The sequence below is a fragment of the Pelophylax lessonae genome (assembly GCF_965119305.1).
Source record: "Pelophylax lessonae genome assembly, chromosome: 9".
Classification (NCBI taxonomy): domain Eukaryota; kingdom Metazoa; phylum Chordata; class Amphibia; order Anura; family Ranidae; genus Pelophylax; species Pelophylax lessonae.
Window position 1 is genome coordinate 248,626,379 of NC_138776.1, and position 22,228 is coordinate 248,648,606.

A 22,228-nucleotide genomic window follows, 5' to 3' on the forward strand; every position below is an offset into this window, starting at 1 on the left:
GGGGTATACATTTATACATATATATATATACAGTATATATATATATGTGTATATATATGTATATGTATATATATATATATATATATATATATATAAATATATATATATATATATATATATATACACACACACACACATATATACACATATATACACATAAATATATATATATATATATATATATATATACATACACATATATATATATATATATATATATACCCCTATACAGAAGTTCAGATGTTATGCCTGCCTCCAAACGCCTTCAAAAAACACCCAAAAATGCCTGAAAATCGCCTGAAAGAAAAACGCCCAGGTGTGAAAGGAGGGTAACACCATCCCTGCGCTACTGAAATTCGAAGAAAAATAATCATTTTTTTCTGGTTCTGGACATGCTACAGAGCTGAAACTTCACAGGTACACTTTTTAGACCCCCCCTCCCCCCCCCCAGACTCTAAATCCAAAGAAATCTCTTTTTTTTTTTTTTTTCAAAAACGACAATTTTTAAGAACTTTTCTTTGCCTGATTCATAGTCCCTGGGCATGACCCAGAACCCCGAACCCTAGGCACTTTTTAGGGGCATTTATTGGGTTTTAGGGCTTCAAAATTGTGTTTTTTGATTCCCGAAGTTCGGCTCCCATTGATTTCAATGGGGTTCTGGAATCCGAAGCAAACTTTTGGGAAATTCGGGTGTTCTGGTCGAACCGAACTTTTCAAAAGTTCGATCATCCCTAGTCAAGAGATGAAAAGAGACTTTTACAATTCATTAGATGTTTGTTATTACTTTTCACAGGGTATATGGGTTATGACTTACTATGTTATATGAATGAATGCATTGCACTGCACTGTTATATTTATAATTTATCCAAATGAAAGTCGATAAATAATTACATTCCCTGGGAAGTGCGCTAAGGACATTATTTCCCTGAACTAAAGTAGGTTCATCACATAAAAATAATAAAAAAGAAGAATACACAATGTATGTGATATTTTTATTTTTTTATAAGACATCTGTTGTGCATTTTGCTAAATGATATTCCACATCAGATGATTTCCAATTTCATTTCCAAAGTTTCAACATTTTTTGGTTATTTGCCGAAAAGTTGACTCAAAATTCCTGCAATGGCTGGTAAAAATCGTTTTTCCACTTCAACATTACTTTCATCTGGCTCATCTCTTCTTTCTTCTTCATCGGCATCTCTCCTGGGCGAAGACACAGTTATCGGTCAATAAAACAACATTGATTATTACACAAAAACTGCATTTTACTGGGACCACAAATGTGTATTTTTAGGCCACATTGACTATTATTATTCTATGACCACATTATCAAGGTAAAGGAATATGGCACAGCGGGATGCCACAAACTCAAATTTCTTATTGAATAATCAGTTGGAGCACTCTCATGTGTTCCATGCTACGGCTCAGACCTGTCCCATCAGTAAGTGAACACAACTAAAGCTGCACATACACCAGTAGGATTTCATTCATATGGAAATTCTGAAGAATCATTCACCAGACTTGGTGTCATTGAGTCAATTATTATTGTTAAAAGCAGTGGCGTACACAGTGCCCCTTGCAGTCTGCCCTCCGTCTCTCTAATCACAGTTCCCCCTTTTGCACTCTCTGCCTCCCCTGCACAGTCCTACCTTCAGCATAAATAGATAGCTAATATTATTAGCAATGTGTTTAAGTAAGAGATTGGAGACTTGCTAAAGGAGATATTCAGAGACTACAGACATGATACAGGAGATGGTCAGAGACTGCAGACATAATACAGAAGATGGTCAGAGACTGAGGACATGATACAGGAGATAGTCAGGGACTGAGAACATGATACAAGAGATGGTCAGAGACTGAGGACACGATACAAGAGATGGTCAGAGACTGAGGACATGATACAAGAGATAGTCAGAGATTGCAGACATGATACAAGAGATGGTCAGAGACTGAGGACATGATACAGAAGATGGTCAGAGACTGAGGACATGATACAGGAGATGGTCAGGGACTGAGAACATGATACAAGAGATGGTCAGAGACTGAGGACACGATACAAGAGATGGTCAGAGACTGAGGACATGATACAAGAGATAGTCAGAGATTGCAGACATGATACAAGAGATGGTCCGAGACTAAGGACATGATACAGGAGATGGTCAGAGACTGAAGACGTCATACAAGAGATGGTCAGAGACTGAGGACATGATACAAGATATGGTCAGAGACTGAGGACATGATACAGGAGAGGGTCAGAGACTGAGGACATGATACAAGAGATAGTCAGAGATTGCAGACATGATACAAGAGATGGTCAGAGACTGAGGACATGAAACATGAGATGGTCAGAGACTGAAGACATGATACAAGAGATGGTCAGAGACTGAGGACATGATACAAGAGATGGTCAGAGACTGAGGACATGATACAGGAGATGGTCAGAGACTGCAGACATGATACAAGAGATGGTCAGAGACTGCAGACATGATACAGGAAATGGTCAGAGACTTCAGACATGATACAAGAGATGGTCAGAGACTGCAGACGTGATACAGGAGATGGTCAGAGACTTCAGACATGATACAGTAGATAGTCAGAGACTGCAGACATGATACAAGAGATGGTCAGAGACTGCAGACATGATACAGGAGATGCTCAGATTGCAGACATGATTCAGGAGATGATCAGAGACTGAGGACATGATACAGTAGATGGTCAGAGACTGCAGACGTGATACAGGAGATGGTCAGAGACTGCAGACATGATACAGTAGATGGTCAGAGACTGCAGACAGTATACAGTAGATGGTCAGAGACTGCAGACATGATACAAGAGATGGTCAGAGACTGCAGACGTGATACAGGAGATGGTCAGAGACTTCGGACATGATACAAGAGATAGTCAGAGATTGCAGACATGATACAAGAGATGGTCAGAGACTGAGGACATGATACAAGAGATAGTCAGAGATTGCAGACATGATACAAGAGATGGTCAGAGACTGAGGACATGAAACAGGAGATGGTCAGAGACTGAAGACATGATACAAGAGATGGTCAGAGACTGAGGACATGATACAAGAGATGGTCAGAGACTGAGGACATGATACAGGAGATGGTCAGAGACTGAGGACATGATACAGTAGATGATCAGAGACTGCAGACGTGATGCAGGAGATGGTCAGAGACTTCAGACATGATGCAGTAGATGCTCAGAGACTGCAGACATGATACAGTAGATGGTCAGAGACTGCAGACATGATACAGGAGATGCTCAGAGACTGCAGACATGATACAGTAGATGGTCAGAGCCTGCAGACATGATACAGTAGATGGTCAGAGACTGCAGACATGATACAGTAGATGGTCAGAGACTGCAGACGTGATACAGGAGATGGTCAGAGACTGTAGACATGATACAGTAGATGGTCAGAGACTGTAGACATAATACAGGAGATGGTCAGAGACTGCAGACATGATACAGTAGATGGTCAGAGACTGCAGACATGATACAAGAGATGCTCAGAGACTGTAGTTATGATAGAAGATAGAAGAGCACTAGCGGGGCCGGAGAGCACAGGCGAAGCAGAGAGCACTGGAGGAGCTGAAAGGCACGGTGGGGGGGGGACTGGAGAGAATTAAGAGGGGGTTTGGAAAGCATTGTAGGGGGGTTGGAAGGCGCAGGGGGTGGAGAGCACTGGGGGGGACAGGGAGCACTTGGGGGGTGAGCAGGGAAAAACAGGGGGGTGGAGAGCACTGGCGGGGACAGGGAGCACTTGGGGGGCGAGCAGGGAAAACCAGGGGGGTGGAGAGCACTGGGGGGGACAGGGAGCACTTGGGGTGCAGGCAGGGAAACCCAGGGGGGTGGAGAGCACTGGGGGGGACAGGGAGCACAGGGGGGGAGATGAAAAGCACTGTGGGGAGCTGAAGAGCATCGGGGGGGGCTAAAGAACAGGGGGGTCTAGTGCACTGGGGGGGAGGTAAGAGCACTGAGAGGGGATTAGAAGCACTGGAGGGGGGGGTTAAGAGCACTGGGGGGCCAGCGAAAGAAGTTGTATAGGAATAGGATGGGGCAGCTGCATATAGATGAATTGATCTTTCCCTATTCTTCCTGCAGGAGGGAGAGGAGGAGAATCAGTTATTCAGCAGCTGCAGGAAGAATAGGGAAAGATGATTTCCTCTATATGCAACTTCCCCCATCTCCCTCCTTTCCAGCACACACACTTGGGCAATGGGCACGCACTCACCTTCTTCCCTCTGAGGCTCCGCCCCTATCCAGTCCGTGGCTCCGCTCCCCTTATTCCCGCCACAGCTCCGCCCCCCGCTAGCAGCACAGACTGAAGGAGCTGCCACTGCAGCTGCCTTCACACTGCGATACGGGATCTGTCAGAACACGCCGGGCAGGACACCGGCGGCTGACACCCCCCAGTGCATGGCACCCGGGGCGGGCCGCCTCCCCCCCCCCCCATTGGTACGCCACTGGTTCAAAGTCCCTTAAAAGTTTATCCAGGCCTGCTGCATGGATGGAATCCCAAATGTATTAAAAAGGTTTCTTTTGTGCCTTAGAACATCTGCATTACAATATGTGAGATTTTCCCCAAATGGAAATCACATTCACAGCTAGAATTTTGCTCATTCGATCTAAATTTTCCATTTTATTTGTTTAAATTTTCTCATTGTTACGGTCAAAAACAATCATTGTTATATCGTTGGTGAAGTTGAAAAAAAAAGACACACCGGTCCATCCATTTCAACCTTTGATGTGTGTATGTGTTTATGTCAATAGTACATTGTATATCCCTGTATGTTGTGGTCATTAGGGTGCCCATCTAATCATTTTTGAAACTATCCGTGCTCCCCACTGACACCACTGCTTGTGGAAGAGAATTCCACATCCTTACCGTTCTGACAGTAAAGAACCTTTTACGCAGTTTAAGGTTAAACCACTTCTCTTCTAATTTTGGTATATGTCCTCTTGTCTTTTTAAATTCTCTTTTGCTGAAAAGTATGTTCCCTGTGCTACGGTCGCCAGTACAGTATTTGTACATCATCCCCCAGTTGAAGTCATGTGAAGGGATGTGGCGTAACGCGTAGAGGTACTAATAGGTGGGCAGGTTAGAAGTTATACATGTGAAAACGGTTGGAATTAGATTTTTTTTTTTACACGCTGTGTATTATCTTAATAAATGTGAGTTTAATGGTTTAAGCTGGGATTGTGATTCATTATAATTATTAACCCGGGTACTGCACTCTTGGAAATTGTCTTTTTCTTCCTATATGTTACTCTGGAGTATTCTTGAGCAGTGTGGAGCCATATAGAGAATGGACGCCAGAGAATACTTTCATATCTAGCTGTTCTGACCCCTTGTGGGTTTTTAATGGAGATAAGCAGGCACTTCACCTGGTAATCTGAGCACAAGATAAAGAGAGAGGATACACCCCGAGTGACCAATTTATGCACTTAATTGAAAAGAGACGTTGGAATTTGCACTTTTTTTGCACCTTAGTAGTTGTCTATTTTGGATTGAACTTTTAGTCACAGTGTCTCCTGACAAGCCTCAATCAGATAACCCAGGGGGACAATTGGTATGGTTTAATTGCTGTGTTTCCAGACAAGCCTTTATCAGATTGCCCAGGGGAAAAGTGGATGTAGATACGCCCGGACTCTGTTCACTCGTCACTCTCCCTCATGAAGATGCAAATGACAAGAAGGGGGCTCATGGTGTAGTATTTTCAAATATTTATTAGAAAAAAACATAATAACTTACATTTAAAATCTTGATATAGCTCTACCACAGCTCACGGGGTATAGGAAAGAACAACTTCCAGTCACGGCCGTAGACCAGGAAGTGACGTCACCCGGCTCCTCCCGACGCAAGGCAACGCAAGGGAGGCGTCGGGAGGAGGCGGGTGACGTCACTTCCTGTTTTTTTTTTGCTCTTTCATCCAGAGCAAGTGAGTTACTGGCCAAATCACAAGGACAAAACAGAGGGGATAAAGCCTAAAAATAAAATAAACTAATGCAGACAACCCATCTTATGATTACTAACTTGTAATATATATAAAGTTTTTAGAAGATTTTAATTTTTAGAAGGTTGGTCTGATTTCCTAATGGTTAGTAGGGTATATATATATATATGGCATGCATTAAAAAGGGGATTAATTCCAGAGATAAAATAATAATTGTTCCCCTCTACAAGACTTTGGTCCAGCCACATTTTGAGTATGCAGATCCAGTTCTGGGCACCGGTCCTCAGGAAGGATGTGCTGGAACTGGAGAGAGTCCAGAGAAGGGCAACAAAGCTAATAAAGGGACTGGAGGACTTCAACTATGATGAAAGACTAAAAGCTTTGAACTTATTCTCTCTGGAGAAGAGACGATAAGAGGGGGTATGATAGTGATGAACAAATAAAAAAACGTAAAGTAATTGTGCGCTACCACTGTGAATTGTAGGCAAAATTTGAAAAAAAAACCTAATAAAATAAATAAAGCTGCTGCTATCACCTAAATGTGTTCCCACATCCTAAGATTAATAACATGTGAATATGTGATAACGCTACTATTGATACATCCAAAAGAAATTGTAAACATATGAATAAATATGCAGTAAGGTGCTGACAATATAAAAGTGCATTGCAAAATAAAAGTCACTCTTGTCTCCATACTTCGCTTGTTACCATTCACTTTAAGGTGAGCGGCCATTTTTATCAGTGTTTGGATTCACTGCGGATATCGGTCACATCGGTGATAATATTGGAATTGAGTGCACACCACGTCAATTACATCACCGTCACAAGCTGCGGTGTTTGCATGGTTTTGCAATATATGTTTTAAGCTGGACTTTTTTTACTTAAGCACCATCACTTTTTTTTGCACTTTGATAGTAACACAGATATTTATGTTGTTGTACAATTCATGTATAAGCACTATACTGGTTACCTTTTTGTACTTGAACACTTTATTATATAAATTATTTTTCTGCTGATCAGCATTGTTTTGCACATAAATGGATACACAGATTTACCACCAGCACTTTCATTTAATCTCTTTATGATATTTTATGTGGACAACATATGTCAATTATTCTTGTTTGCAAAAGTTTAGATACATATTTATATATGTTATTAATGGAATTTAGCACTGATTTACCATATATATATACATATATATATATATTTTTCTCAGAAAATAGGTGCAGGAACTCCCCCTTCTAAGTTAATTTGTGTCTCCGCCCCTACCTACCTCCGAGCACTAACCCTTGGTTCCACCCCTTCCAACCTCCAAGCACTGACCCTTGGTTCCACCCCTTCCAACCTTCGAGCACTGACCCTTAGTTCCACCCCTTCCAACCTCCGAGCACTAACCCTTGGTTCCACCCCTTCCAACCTCCGAGCACCAACCCTTGGTTCCACCCCTTCCAACCTCAGAGCACTGACCCTTGGTTCCACCCCTTCCAACCTCCAAGCACTGACCCTTGGTTCCACCCCTTCCAACCTTCGAGCACCAACCCTTGGTTCCACCCCTTCCAACCTCCGAGCACTAACCCTTGGTTCCACCCCTTCCAACCTCCGAGCACTGACCCTTATTTCCACCCCTTCCAACCTCTGAGCAATGACCCTTGGTTCCACCCCCTACCCAGCTTCCAGTACAGCCCCTTTTAGAGAATATAGAGCCAAGTATAATTTTGTATTGGAATATATAGAATTAGGTTTTGATAACAAGAAAAGCAATAAAATAGATCCCCCGCAGCCAGCAGCAATAGACCTCCCCCCCAGCAGCAGCAAAAGATCTCCCAGCAGCCAGCATCAATGCACTCTCTAGCAGCCAGGAACAGTGGACCCCTCACTAAACAGTAGATCCCTTCTAGCAACAATTAACCCTCAGTATCAAAAGATCCTCCACCAGCAACAATAGATTGCTATGCAAAAATAGATCCCCTCCAGCAATAATAAATCTCCCAGCAGCTAGCATCAGTAGACCCTCCAGCACCCATTGGAGGTGCCGGAACTGCGTTCCCCCACATTCCCGCTGAAAAAAAGCCCTGTATATATATGTATCTATATATATATATATATATATATATATATACATTTCAGTATGTGGTGACACTACTAGAATTAGCAGATATATTCCTCATTATTAATCCCTATTTATTGCCTTTTGGGGCTATCTGCATTCTCCCATTATCATTACTTCAGTGGCAGCACATTAGGCTCTTTGTTCTTCCTTTGATAAAGCTTGGAAATGTTCTACTCTTTTTTGGCTGAAACCAAATTCAGGGTCAGCTTAGTCATGCTGCATGAAAAATAGAAGCCAGACTGACTGATACAATGGACACTGTGACAGGTCAAGACTCTGTCACGGTGAAAGTGGTCATTTAAAGGACACAGAGTGTGCACATTGGCTCTGTGCAGGACTACAGAGCGTAGATGTGCAGTGGAGAAAACTGCTTTTGCAGCTTTCTTCAGGTTTTGATATACCTCGATGGGGCTCTGTAGTTTGGAGATTTCATAGTGTCTTGGGAGGGACGGAATCTCCAACTCTGTGTTCATGTTTTATGGATGACCAGCAGGGTGTGTGCTCAGGTGCACACAGCCATTATAATGAGGGTCTAGGAAGACCTCAGAGCTCCCAGTTAGAGACTGCTCCACCCAAAGGAGACAGGTGGTCTCCAGTAGTCGGAGAGGCTGCATGTGGCAGTCAAAGCCTGAGTGTCTGTATGAGACAGTAAACGGCCTGGGGCCAGAAGAGCGTTGTACGTTAGTGTGGAGCCATGTGCGTTAGTGTGAAGTCGTCCACACCAGGGCCGGACTGGCCTAGCGGGATACCGGGAATTTTCCCGCTAGGATGCCTGCCCTGGGGCCGCTTTGGGGCTGGGAAGCTGCTGCGGTGCCTGCCCAGGACCGATCCCGGGCGGGTCACGGTGGCCGGGTAGAAAGAAGAGCGCCGTGAGATGACACAGAGGGGAGGGACGTCAAAGTCCTCTTCTGACCTGCGCCCAGGAGCTGTGAACTGAACACAAACCGACCGTCCTTTGACCAGCTCGGCTCGAAACTGCACATGCGCAGTTCCGGAGATGCTCGAGAGCCAGCCCCCCGAGACGATGTAATCCGAGTCTCTGCGGCTGCAACAATTGCTCCGCCCCACCACCTCTCAGCCAATCAGCATTAGAGATCGAATGTTACCCGCCCCCCCCCTTCTGCAGCCCGCCACATTTGAAAAGAAGATGTGGGCACTGCAGCCAGAAGATGCCTGGTGGGATGTACTGTATCGAGGTGGTGGGAGTCTGCTGTAACCAGGTAAATAAAAAAAAACTGATTTGAAGCTCTTGCAGATGTGGGTTGGAAAGAAGAAGCACTGGAAGTGAGCAGAAGTCTCTTTATTGTGTTTGCTAGGCAGGACGAGGTGGAAGCAGATGACACCTGCAGAGGGATGGGAGGAGGAGGTCACAAGGATGGATCTCAGAAATTTTTGCTGGGACTTGACCCCGTCAGATATAAGGGGTCACATCCTTAGATCTCAGGGGTTCATGCTGGAACTTGTAGTCCTGCACTTTTGGGGGATCACGTTCTTAAATCTCAGTGGCTCATGTTGGGACTTGTTGTCCTCCACTAGTTGGGGGGGGGGTGTCACATCCTCACCTCTGAGGGGTTCATGTTGGGACTTGTACTCTGTCACTTTTGGGGGATGTGACCCTCCCTAAAGCGAAGAGCTGCAAGTCCCAGCATAAACCCTTCAGAACTGAGGATATGTTACCCTCCCCCAACTAGCGGAGGACAACAAGTCCCAATAGGCGTATATTGATTGGTTTGCGCAAAAGGTGAGAGGAGGTCAGGGACAGCGCCATCAGGCAAGTCTGAAGGGGGAGGGTCAGTGATGTAAGGGGGGAAGGGGAATACAATAATGTAAGAGGGCATTAATATAAAGGCTCCCCTTATATCATTACCCCCCCCCCCACACACACACACACATTCCCAGAGGTCCTGGGGTCCCCTGGATTGCTCCACCTTCACCACTTTTAACCGGAATTTTCTTGGCGTAAATGGCGTTATGATGTTGGGTTGGTATAATAATGCTATGGGGCTGGTATGAAATTATTTCCAGGGCTGGTTTTTATTCCCAGTCCGGCCCTGGTCCACACTAAAGGAATCTGTGGTCTGTGTGACCAGAACCAAGAGCAGAGGTAGTGCTACAGCGAGAGAGCCAGGTGGGCTAGCATTTTCAGTTTATATATATATTTACTGGAGAAGAACCCCTGCGTGGGAAACTATGTTATGGACTTTCCTTATTGTTTTAATAAAAATGGGCTGCCATGCCCTTAAACCACAGTCCTGACTACAGTGAATCACTGAAAAACGCAAACTGCCTCTGAGCTAATGGTCCCCCATGTTACAACACTTATTTGCAGTGTCCCTGGGCCACGTGTCATCTTCCAGTGGGATTTAAGCTGGACCTTTTGGGCCTCTTAATGGTGGTGTGTCCTTGGAATCCATTTGCCCTGTTCTCATGCTCACCCTTCTCTCACCCTCCTCCCCCTCTTTCCCTTTTCTCTCTTCCTCCCTTGCCCACCATTGCTATGCCCTTTCTGCCATACCCTTGCCCTTCCCCCAACTTGTCCCTTTAATGATATAAGGCATCTCTCAGGACATGCCAAATTAGTCTCTCACATCAGCGACTCCCCTCTCTCCTTGTACACTTCTAGGGTTGTTTGTCTCCAACTGAATTATTGTATGTGTTGCACTCTCCTAGATAGATGCTAGAATTAGGTAAATTTAGTTTTGGCTCACTGTAGCCAGTGGAGCTGCTTTGTTGTTTGGTAAATTTAGTTGTGCTCACTGTATTCAGTTCAGCTGTATGTAATTAGTTAAGTCTGTTTCAGATGTTCTGTGTAGCAGAGCTGTGCAAATCTCAGGACTGAATAAAAAGACTTAAACATTATTTAGTAGGTAAAACAAAGTAAAACTATGCTTATATATGTATTTCCTCTATATGTTTAGCTGTTTTCCCAGAGTTAAAGTGATATTAAATGCTAAAGTAAAAAAAAAGATATACTTACCTGCTCTGTGCAACAATAGTGCACAGAGTCTTCCCTTACCTTATCTTTTGTGGTCCCAACTGACGCTGTCTACTCTTTCTTCGTCCAGGTGCCCCCCTCAGCAAGTGGAATGCTAAGGCAGTGCCTGTGTGAGTGCACTCCTGAGCTGGGCTTTGTGCATCCATAGATACACAAAGCATTGGTATGCCAAACCCTGCTTCCTCATCACAGTAGATTGACTAGCAGGAGCCTATGTCTCCTGCTGCTTTCAGTGTCTGAGTGGGAGAGAACAAGTTGTGGGAAGTTTAGTCCAACTGTGACATAGTTTCATAAACCAAATAAATTACATGCTCGCAAAGTCCTGTGCCTCAATCTCCTTGTAGCTCGTGATCTCAAAATAATCCTCCCCTATGTGAATCTACAAGACTTATATTATAAAACTTAAATAGTTATATCCCCACCAGGAGCAGCCATCACCCCCAAATAGATAAAAGGTATCCTTAAAGGCCAAATCATGAGAATACAAGAATTATGACACGCAAACCACAATATTAATCAATAGGTTTGTAGAAAAGGACTACATGGGGTCATTTAGAAAATGTTAAGAGGATGGTAGGTGAAATAGACAGAGAACAATTTTTGAGAGACCAAGTTCATCCACAACAAAAAAAATGTATACAGCATTTTTTACAGGTTTCAGGATTCAATAGAGGAAACTGGAAAATATTATTAGGAAGTATTGGCCATTTACTGAAAGATGTTATGTTGGGTAAATTCATTTATAGAAGGGCCCCAGGGCTAAGAACAAAGATTGTGCAAAATATTCCAGAACCTCCAAAAAAAAGGGAGGGACATTTATTGATCAGATGGGCTTCTTTAGATTACATTTACATTACATTTTAACCATATCATATTGGTAAACAATATAAAATAGATAAATTAATTTCCTACTATAGCTCACGTCACCTCATATTGGAGTGTCCTTGTGGCCTCCAATATGTGGGAAGCACAACTAAGAATCTTTCCAGCCAGATTAATGAATACATAAACAATATACATAAGGGTTTTAAGAAACATAATGGTTGATTTACTAATACTGGAGAGTGAAAATCATTCCCATAGTGTTTCAAGCCACTTTAGGGTATGCCATACCAAGGACTAAAGTGGCTTGATTTTTTTATGGAATAGATAAAGTAAGTAACCACTGGAGAGGATCCGATCTAAGAAAGAAGATTTCCAGGAATGAAAACCGTTAAATATATGAAATTGAAACACTTAAAGTGTTTGTAAACCTAAAAAAAAATATGTTCCTGTATTTTTAAAGCAGTATAAACTGCATTGTGATCTTGCTTTGTAAAGTTTTCTATGTTGTACAATACCTGGATGATCCTGCTTGTTCCTGTGTCCCTATCTGTAAACTAACTATGTTAATCATGGCTGTCGATCCATGATAGCATGGGCAGTTTACATCCCTCCATCATAAGTATCTCTGTACATCGTCTCTCTATATCTCTTTCCCCCTCCCCTTCCTTGTTCTCCACCACCCCCTACATTGACACTGGCAGGGTGTATCTTGCCCCGCAGTTCATACCCTGTTACACTGTCACCTCCCACACTGACACTCCCAACTCCTACACTGACACTCCTGCTCCCCCATTCCCCACATTGACACACCCCACTCCCCAACACTGACACCCCCTAAGCTGACACCCCAAACCCCCCTGCAAAGACATTTCTTACCCCCTACACTGACTGACCCCCCCCCCCCCCTACACACACACACACATCCCCCCAGGCTGACTGTGAGAAATGACAGATTGAAAATAACTAGCAGACTTCAAGTAGTGGCTGCTGGCTACATAGTGAAAGTGCCTGGCCATTGAGAGGTTAATTGTGATCCTCCTGCTCAGCTCCCTCCCCAACAGCTGTGGGATTAAATCTTTGTGTTGTCTTATGCTGGTTCTGTTGATAATGATGATTGTGAAAGCACGTATCCCCCCCTTTTCCTCCTATGTTAGTAGAGATATAAATGAAGTGTCGGCAGAGTCCGGCTCTGTAATTCCTGGCAGTTGCTCGGCTCCCTCCCCCCTATGAAATGCTGCATCTCTGTCCCTCAAATGGTGCTCGGCGATTATGGAGTTAACTGCTTTCACGTTCTCTGCAGGCTGCAGCTTGGGATGCAGAATCACCTGCTATATCGGCACAGCACCAATCAGGCACAAGGCCAAAGTTCATGGAAGGCTCTGCTGACCTATCATATATACATCAGCAGAGGACTAGCAGCCCTAACCAGATCAGTTCTGGAGCTCCAGAGAGGGACCAGAAGGAATCACGTGAATGCAATATTGGGCTACATAGAAAAAATTTTGACATTTTATTTGACAAAAAAAAACAAAACACACTGCCAAAATAAGAGCCCAAAAGTAAAACGGATAATGCTGGTTCAAATCGTTGACCTTACAACCAATTTAATCAACATGGAATGAACATTAAAATTGATCAAAATGTTTTATTGTAGATTTTTAAAGGTTTAATTAGGGGTTAAGTTTATTGTACACCTCCCCTTTATAAGGCATGAATGATCACATTGATATTCATATATTTTATGTATTTTTTTTATTAATATAAGTATGATTTTATCCAGTAAATTTGATAGTGAATTATTTAGGTTTTTCTTTTTGGTATAATATGAATTGGGGGATAGATGGTATATAATCTTTTCGATACATGACTATGTAAGATAGATATGAGTATGAGTCTGTAGGATTTAAGCATAAAGTGATGTTAGATGCAGTAAGGTGTGTATACTTTTTAACCACAAGATGCTGCAAATATGTTTGATATAGAGCAGTGCTCTCTGAACTGCGGTCCGAGGGCGGAATGCGGCCCTTTGCTTGCCTTTATTCGGCCCTTGAGGCAATATTCCTCTCAGTGACACCAACAGTGGGGAATAATTTCTGCTACTGTCAAAAATGATAGGGCACTATTCCGTCTACAAATATAAATGATGGGGCACTTATCCTTCCACTGATACCAATAAAGGGGCACTATTCCTCCTCTACTGACCACAGGTGCTATGTAACTGACCACCAACCCTGTGGAAATGTTTATTCTCACTAATGCTGGGCCCAGGACATTTTCTAACCCCACTGGCCACAATCCAGCCCCCCTAAAGTCTGTAGGGTGGTAAACTGGCCCTTTGTTTAAAAAGTTTGGAGACCCCCGATATAGAGGTTTCAATAAAGGTTTACTTAGGTAACATTTTATGGCACATTTTAATTTAATTTAATGTCACAGATGGACTAAAATGTTTTAAAGATATATTTTGTGGGGGTTATCACATGGATTTTTATTTCTCTATCACAATTTACGTCCCAATTCAGCACTATCACATTCACACATAACTTTGCTGCTAGTTTGCACAAATTGGGTAAAAGTGACAACTTTGTATTTATTTAAGGTATATGCTAAGTGTGTCTTTTTCTCTTTTAATACTTTGTGGTATACATATACAGGGGTACATGTGGGGAGCTGCTGCTATGCATTTTTGATATTCCCACATTTGATTGTTGAATATTTTAGTTATAGGGGTATAGTAATGAGGAATGCCCATAAGCCCCGGGTGCTGTGAATATTATAGTGGGAAGTTTTGTTTCTTCATAGAGAGAATGCATTAAGGTAAATCATACTTAGACTTTAGAACCACATTAAGCTTTTAAAATCTATACTTTTATTTTAAAAAAAGTCCTAACATACTTACTCTTGCTCACAGAGAGATAAGTTGATGGTCCCAAGGAAGAAAAGGAGTAACAGGGATTTCTTCAAGGTGAACATCTTTGGGCTCTTGATAATTTGGATTCATGAAAAGAAAAAGAGGACAAATTTGAAAATATGGCTCAAAAATAATACGAAGAAACCCTAATGTTAGGTACACATAAAATGTTTGTTCCAAAAGTTCCAATGTTTGTTCTAAACCTTCATAAAGGTTTACATATGACTGGCACCCATTATTGGCAGGTTGAGTGTTGTTAATGACATGGATTTGCTTGATGACTTTCAGACCTTATCAGACCTTTCAGACCTTATAGGATCTGGCTGCCCATGGATAAAAAAATGAATACGATTTGATCTATCGTATTCCTCAATACCGCAGAAAGAAAAGCACAGCAGGTTCTCAAATACTATTAGAGCTGGTTCACAAAAACCAAATCTCCTCTATCTATGGTTTCCAGGGCTTTTTATCCTAAACAGGGATGCCTCTTGCCTCACTTTGTCTACCCACTCTTGCCCTCACTCCAACAGTGGTAAAGGATGTTAGATTGAAATACATTTTACTGTATATGAATCTGCTTTACTAACTGGACTAAGGTTTTCTTTAGGATTTTTCCTGTATGAATGAGAAGAGTTCCCAGAGAATTTTTCTCTGTGATTTCAATTTGTTCCTGGTTTGGAGAGAATGAGAATGAGACTATTGGGATTATGTGAAAATAATTGATCATGTTAAGCTATGTAACTTATGAATGCTTTCTTTCTACTGTACTGTTTCCTAATAAGGGCATACATGATGAAATAACAGTACTGTATGTATAACTATATTAGGATATTTAATAATATGTGAGCCAAATAATTGATATTGGAATTCAGTTATAGCATGTTCGGTTTTTCTATGTTCTAAAGCGGAATGACCCAACTCCCTCCTCTACTGGTTGGCTAATAACAAAGACTTTAATTACACCATGTGCTACATATATCTACTCTACCAGAACTGTTCTCTAACATCCAGACACACATTTCCACAAATTGTACACACAAATATGACTTGATCAAATATTTTTTGTTTCCACTATACCTTTATGTTTATTAGGGTTTATATTTTGTTTTATTTTCTTACTCAGTAAATTGTACTGTTAAACACATTTTTGATTTTGATACAAGTAAATTAGTACTTTTTATCTTTAAACACTTCCCATCCTTAAAAGGTATTTCTTCAAAGTTTAGGTAGTTCCAAAAATAAAGTTAAACAAAGGACCACTGATCAGCCTACCAACAGGTACTTATTACTGCACTACAGAAACCCACAAAAAATGAGATCTCTGGGAGTGTAAACGGCTATGGTGCCTATACCCAAAAATGTAGGGAAGGTGCATCCAAAAATACAACATGAAAGATAAACCACAATAGGACGCAGCACCTATTAAGGCTACCATTAGTCTTTATTGAAAATGGGACATACTGTATATTCATATACAAATAACCAGTGACAACCCAGCTAAAAATTAGCGCATCCCTCCCCCTTAGACCTTTCCTACCCTTCAACCCAATCCCCCACCCCACTCAAACAAAGATAGCCCACCCCTACCCTCACCCCACTACGAGCTGTGAAGAAATTTTAAGACAAAACTCAAACATACCAGGTAAAGAAGAGACACTGTGCTTTATGGCGTCAGAAGATTATTTCTTTACTGAATTTTTCACAGGGCAGAGAATATAATGAATGTGCAAGAACATTAAATGGGGATCACACTTATATTATTTAACAATTATATGACATTTTTCTATTGAAAAGCTATTTAACTCAGAGCTGTATGAACTTCAATAGTTAAGCTAAATACAGCCCAGAGAGCCTACAAGAGCCCACATGTGTAGATCTACATCATAAATAAATCACCAAGAGCATTGGTATGAAAAAGTCATGTAGATATGAGCAGGCAGGTCATCATTCTTTCCAAACAGATGTTTTATACTTTTGGTTGATTATACCCCTATAGTAACCATTATAGCAAAAAAAAAAAAAAATGGATTCCTCCTTTACTGTACATATCAAATGTAGTTAAAGGTTGAAGAAACTTGGAAAAAGAAATGGCCTAAAGAATTCATTGTGCAAAATAATCCATCACGGTAAAAATGATATGAGGAACCTTGCCATCATTTAAAATCAAAATGAAACAGAGGAGATTTTTAAATTTTACCTGAAATCTGAATACTAATGTTTCTTTCCTTATCAATAACTATATTAAGAATAATAATAATAATAAGATAACAATATTCCAGAATATACTTACCGAGTAGTTCAGTTGGTGCTGAGAATGTAGACAGCTGGAAGGCTTCAGTAGAGGTCTACACTACCAAGAACGGGATTGGCTTATATAATAAAGGACAAACAAGTTGAGTACACAGAAGTTTTAATTAAAGTTTAATTTAGAAGTCACATCTTTCTTTTCTCACATACCTGATACCACATGTATTTACTAAAATATTTACCTTCTAGCCTCCAGGTGGGACAAATATCAGCACCCAGTCAGCAGTTTAGTTATCTCCTGATCTGCTATTTAGACAGTTTTAATCTAAAATCAATTTAAGAGGATTTCCAGCCCAAAGTTTTTTTCTTTACAGTGTCATGGGGTCAATTTGAACAGTTATTTACTCCTGTTTAAAGGATGAGTTCAGGCAAAACCTAACTCATGCTAAACCTGCTCTGTGCCAAATTCCAGGGTCCTGATGAGATACACCCAAAATTATTAAAAGAGCTTAGTGGTGAGCTGGCAAAACCATTAACAGATTTATTCAACCAATAATTAGTAACAGGAGTCGTCCCGGAAGATTGGAAATTGGCAAATGTAGTGCCCATTCACAAGAAAGGTAGTAGGGAGGAATCGAGCAACCATAGACCAGTGAGTCTGACATCAATAGTAGGCAAATTAATGGAAACCCTATTAAAAGATAGGATTGTGGAACATCTTAAATCCCATGGATTGCAAGATGAAAAACAACATGGGTTTACTTCAGGGAGATCATGTCAAAACAATTTTATAGATTTTTTTGACTGGGTGACTAAAATAATAGACGGTGCAGTAGACATTGCATATCTAGATTTTAGTAAGGCTTTTGACACTGTCCCACATAGAAGACTTATCAATAAACTGCAGTCATTGAGCATGGACTCCCATATTGTTGAGTGGATTAGGCAGTGGCTGAGTGACAGACAACAGAGGGTTGTAGTCAATGGAGAACATTCAGAACAAGGTCATGTTACCAGTGGGGTACCTCAGGGATCTGTACTGGGACCAATTTTGTTTAATATCTTCATAAGTGATATTGCAAAAGGCCTCGATGGTAAGGTTTGTCTTTTTGCTGATGACACAAAGATATGTAACAGGGTTGATGTTCCTGGAGGGAAACGCCAAATGGAAAAGGATTTAGGAAAACTAGAAGAATGGTCAGAACTCTGGCAACTGAAATTTAATGTGGATAAGTGCAAGATAATGCACCTGGGGCGTAAAAACCCAAGGGCAGAATATAGAATATTTGACACAGTCCTGACCTCAGTATCTGAGGAAAGGGATTTAGGAGTAATTATTTCAGAAGACTTAAAGGTGGGAAGACAATGTAATAGAGCAGCACGAAATGCCAGCAGAATGCTTGGATGTATAGGGAGAGGTATAAGCAGTAGAAAGAGAGAAGTGCTTATGCCGCTGTACAGAACACTGGTGAGACCTCACTTGGAGTATTGTGCGCAGTACTGGAGGCCATATCTCCAGAAGGATATAGATACTCTAGAGAGAGTTCAGAGAAGAGCTACTAAACTAGTACATGGATTGCAGGAAAAAACTTACCAGGAAAGGTTAAAGGACCTTAACATGTATAGCTTGGAAGAAAGAAGAGACAGAGTGGATATGATAGAAACTTTTAAATACATAAAGGGAATCAACTCGGTAAAGGAGGAGAGCATATTTAAAAGAAGAAAAACTACCACAAGAGGACACAGTTTTAAATTAGAGGGGCAAAGGTTTAAAAGTAATATGAGGAAGTATTACTTTACTGAGAGAGTAGTGGATGCATGGAATAACCTTCCTGCAGAAGTGGTAGCTGCAAATACAGTGAAGGAGTTTAAGCATGCATGGGATAGGCATAAGGCTATCCTTCATATAAGATAGGGCCAGGGACTATTCATAGGATTCAGATATATTGGGCAGACTAGATGGGCCAAATGGTTCTTATCTGCCGACACATTCTATGTTTCTATGTTTCTAATCTATCCAACCCTGTGAAGTAAAAATCACTGTACTTACCTATTCTGCAGCTGGTACGGTCCCTGTCAGCGGAAGTTTCAATGTGGAGGCTGGTGCAGGAGAGGCACTCAACAACAGAAGCCCCATAGTAAGTCTTTGGGTGACGTCACTTCCCATTCATTTCACAGCCATTGTCGGTCCTCTCCTGCATAGAGCTTCCATCACTGGAGACCTGACCGGATCGGATCGGCTGCAGAATAGGTAAGTACAGTGATTTTTGCTTTACAGGGTTAGAAGATTAGGGTTTAGAATGTGGCACAGAGCAGGTTTAGAGTTAGTTAGGTTTTGCCTGGACTTATGCTTTAAGTGTTCAGCCAGTTTTGTTTAAAATAGGTGACTGGCACATTAATACCCAATTTTGTATGTGGCTTGCTGTTGCAATAAAGTTTTATTGGTACTAGAAAGTGACCGGACATCCACAGTTTCTGGGTACAAACTGCATTTTTAGGAGACTACCTCTAGATAAAAAGTGACCCCAATTCTGTCCCCAGCAGTGGTGGTGCTCAGTCAGGCCAGAATTCAGGCTTCTGTCAGTATGGTCAGAGTCAGCCTCATCCTTCATCACTCAAAATAAATATTCCAGCACCCCCAACCCCAGGCCAGAACAGCATGAGGAGGGACACGAGATATCTACAGCTGTGCTGCCTCCATCCCACCACTTAAATCAATGGGGACTGGCATGACTGAACCCCCAGTATCCCATCTATTCTAGTACCATTAGCCCACCACATATGAATCCACTCCAGAATCCAGCCAAGGAGTTTGAAGAGAAGAAAAAGACAGGTTGGCCACCAGAGCCACTTGCTGGTCAGCCTCCCCCGAGGAAGACAGACAGTAAAGGAAGGAAATGGAGTAATCAGGTAAGAAGAAATACGCAGAAGCAAACACATACATAAGTCACACATGCATATGTAAGCGATGTTCGCACAACACATGTTAGATATCACGCCGAACGTTAGAGCGAGAGCAATAATTCTAGCACTAGACCTACTCTGTACCTCTAAGCACTGGCATTTTATTTCTGTTCTGTTTCTGTTTTTGATAGTTATTCAAGGGGTGCATGTTGAGTATTGGCGTATTCCTAAAGAACCTGGGTCTGTAATAGCATTATGGGGTATGTGTAACACCACTACATAAGATTAACACGCAAGATAAAGAAGAGGAGGTAGTTGCCATGGATAACCGCAAGGAAGAACAGTTGAAGTCTTTTGGCACGGTACCTGGTTAGGTGACAGGTCTTTCAGTAGCAAGGGGTTCAGTGCTAAGGTTCCCTCCCTAGCTGTCCATCTCCTCCAGTCTCTGGAAGCAGACTAGCATTACGGAGATTCAAGACCTGATCACTAGGAACGGGAAGGAAGAGTTAATTAGCATGCATGGGGTCCATTATATGCTCAGCTGGACTCCATTCTGTTACTGGGAGTGAGATAACAGAGGTACGCTGGACTGGTGGAGTGGACAAAGGCTCTGCACATCCCTCCTAATACGAACATTTATTATTGTTGCACACATGTGGCTCATCTCTGAGTCAGGGATTGCATTAATGTTTGATTCGTCCCATGACTGCAGCCTCCACCTGGTCCCAGGCATTGATGAGCACACCTTTGGGCAAGGTGTTACGCCACATGCATGGGGGGCAGTAGACCATGCCCACAACTGAACCCAACCATCCAGGGGTGATCATAGGAGACATGAAGGACAACAGATTCACCACTATCACCGATATTGTCCCAGTAATCAATCTACATAGAAGGGATGTTGTTATGTTCATTGTATATAGAGGACACATTGGTACTCTAACTATGAGACACAGCCTTATTCCTCAGGTCTGTGATGATGCTATCTTGAGGTTTAAGTGGCTTCATAAAATTGTGGTCCTCACTTTAAATTTAAAATTTTCAAGACCCAATCTTCCCTAAATTGGTGTCCTAACCAGGCCAGGCCCAACCATGGGTCATGCTGGGTCCATTGGACCCAGGCCGCACTTTGAGAGGGGCAGCAAATTGACGCCCAAGAAGCGGGGATTGGCTACCTGCCAATCGCGGTCCACCTGTCAACCGAGTGCAGGTTCCTTCTTTCCCTTCCCAGCCTCCAACCTCTTCAGCCGAACATGTCCTGCTCTCTCCCATTCTCCCCCTCCGCCTCCACAAGCCTACCACAAGGTCATAAATAAACAGCAGAAAGCAGGAGGCAGCTTAGTTCAGGACGTAGAGCAGGAGGAGGAGCTGCTAATATGGAAAGTCACTCTGCTGGATCCCGCTTCCGGCCTCTGTCCAGAACTGTGCTGCCTTCTTCTCTTGGTTGTGAGGCAGGACATGACTGTGGGATTGAAAGGGGGGGGGCGGTTGAGGGGGACCAGAGGTCACTGCTATAGGGAAAAGGGGGGCAGAGGACATTACTGTGTGTGTGTGTCGGGGGGGAGGTGATGTGAAAGGGGGCAGAGGACACTGTTATTGGCAAGGCCACCCCATAGCAGTGTCCTCTACCACCCTTTACATTCCTCCCATTGCCCTGATCCCTGCATTCTGAGACTAACGCACTGTTATCTAATCATTAAATAAAATAATAAATGTAGGGGCCTTTTGACGGACGTGTTTTTTTTTGTTTTTTTTTGAGGGGGGTGGGAAAAAATTCCATTCTTGGACCCAGGCAGCACAGTGTCTTCAGCCAGCCCTGGGGTAATTTATTGACGTATTTTTTATGTCACATTTTCAGATATATGTAAAATTATGTTCAGCAGCCCACTCCTCCAGTTCCAAATCTTTCATTCTTACTGGACCCCAGAAAAAAACTCTCTTTCTGACAGCCATGAACTCATTATTAGAAAAGCCAACAAGGGGGTGGTATAATCCTCCAGAACAAAACTGACTATTTGGCTGAAGCCCTTAGGATACTTTCAGATAAGTTCACCTACCTCAGGCTTCCCCTGGGACCCTCTACCTGGTTTTCAGTTAGAACTTAAATCCCTTTTGGATTCAGTCTTGGCTGAAAAGATCATAAATAAAAGTGAATATTTATTCATGGATAGGGAATATTTCAGACAGTCATATTTTTATAATCTCCCTAAGGTGCATAAAGATCTCCTAAACCCACCAGGAATCCCCATTGTAGCCTGTTTGGAGAGCAT

The 22,228-nt window shown here is 42.3% G+C and overlaps 1 long non-coding RNA gene across 1 annotated transcript; it reads right to left on the reverse strand.

Moving 5' to 3' along the window:
• Window positions 1-1,159: 1,159 nt before the first annotated feature.
• On the reverse strand, window positions 1,160-17,230 carry LOC309563006. The gene is made up of 3 exons (XR_014225656.1): window positions 17,098-17,230; window positions 14,796-14,878; window positions 1,160-1,203 (listed from the first exon to the last, which is right to left on the reverse strand). It is a non-coding gene; the product is annotated as an uncharacterized lncRNA (long non-coding RNA).
• Between the last annotated feature and the right edge of the window lie 4,998 nt (window positions 17,231-22,228).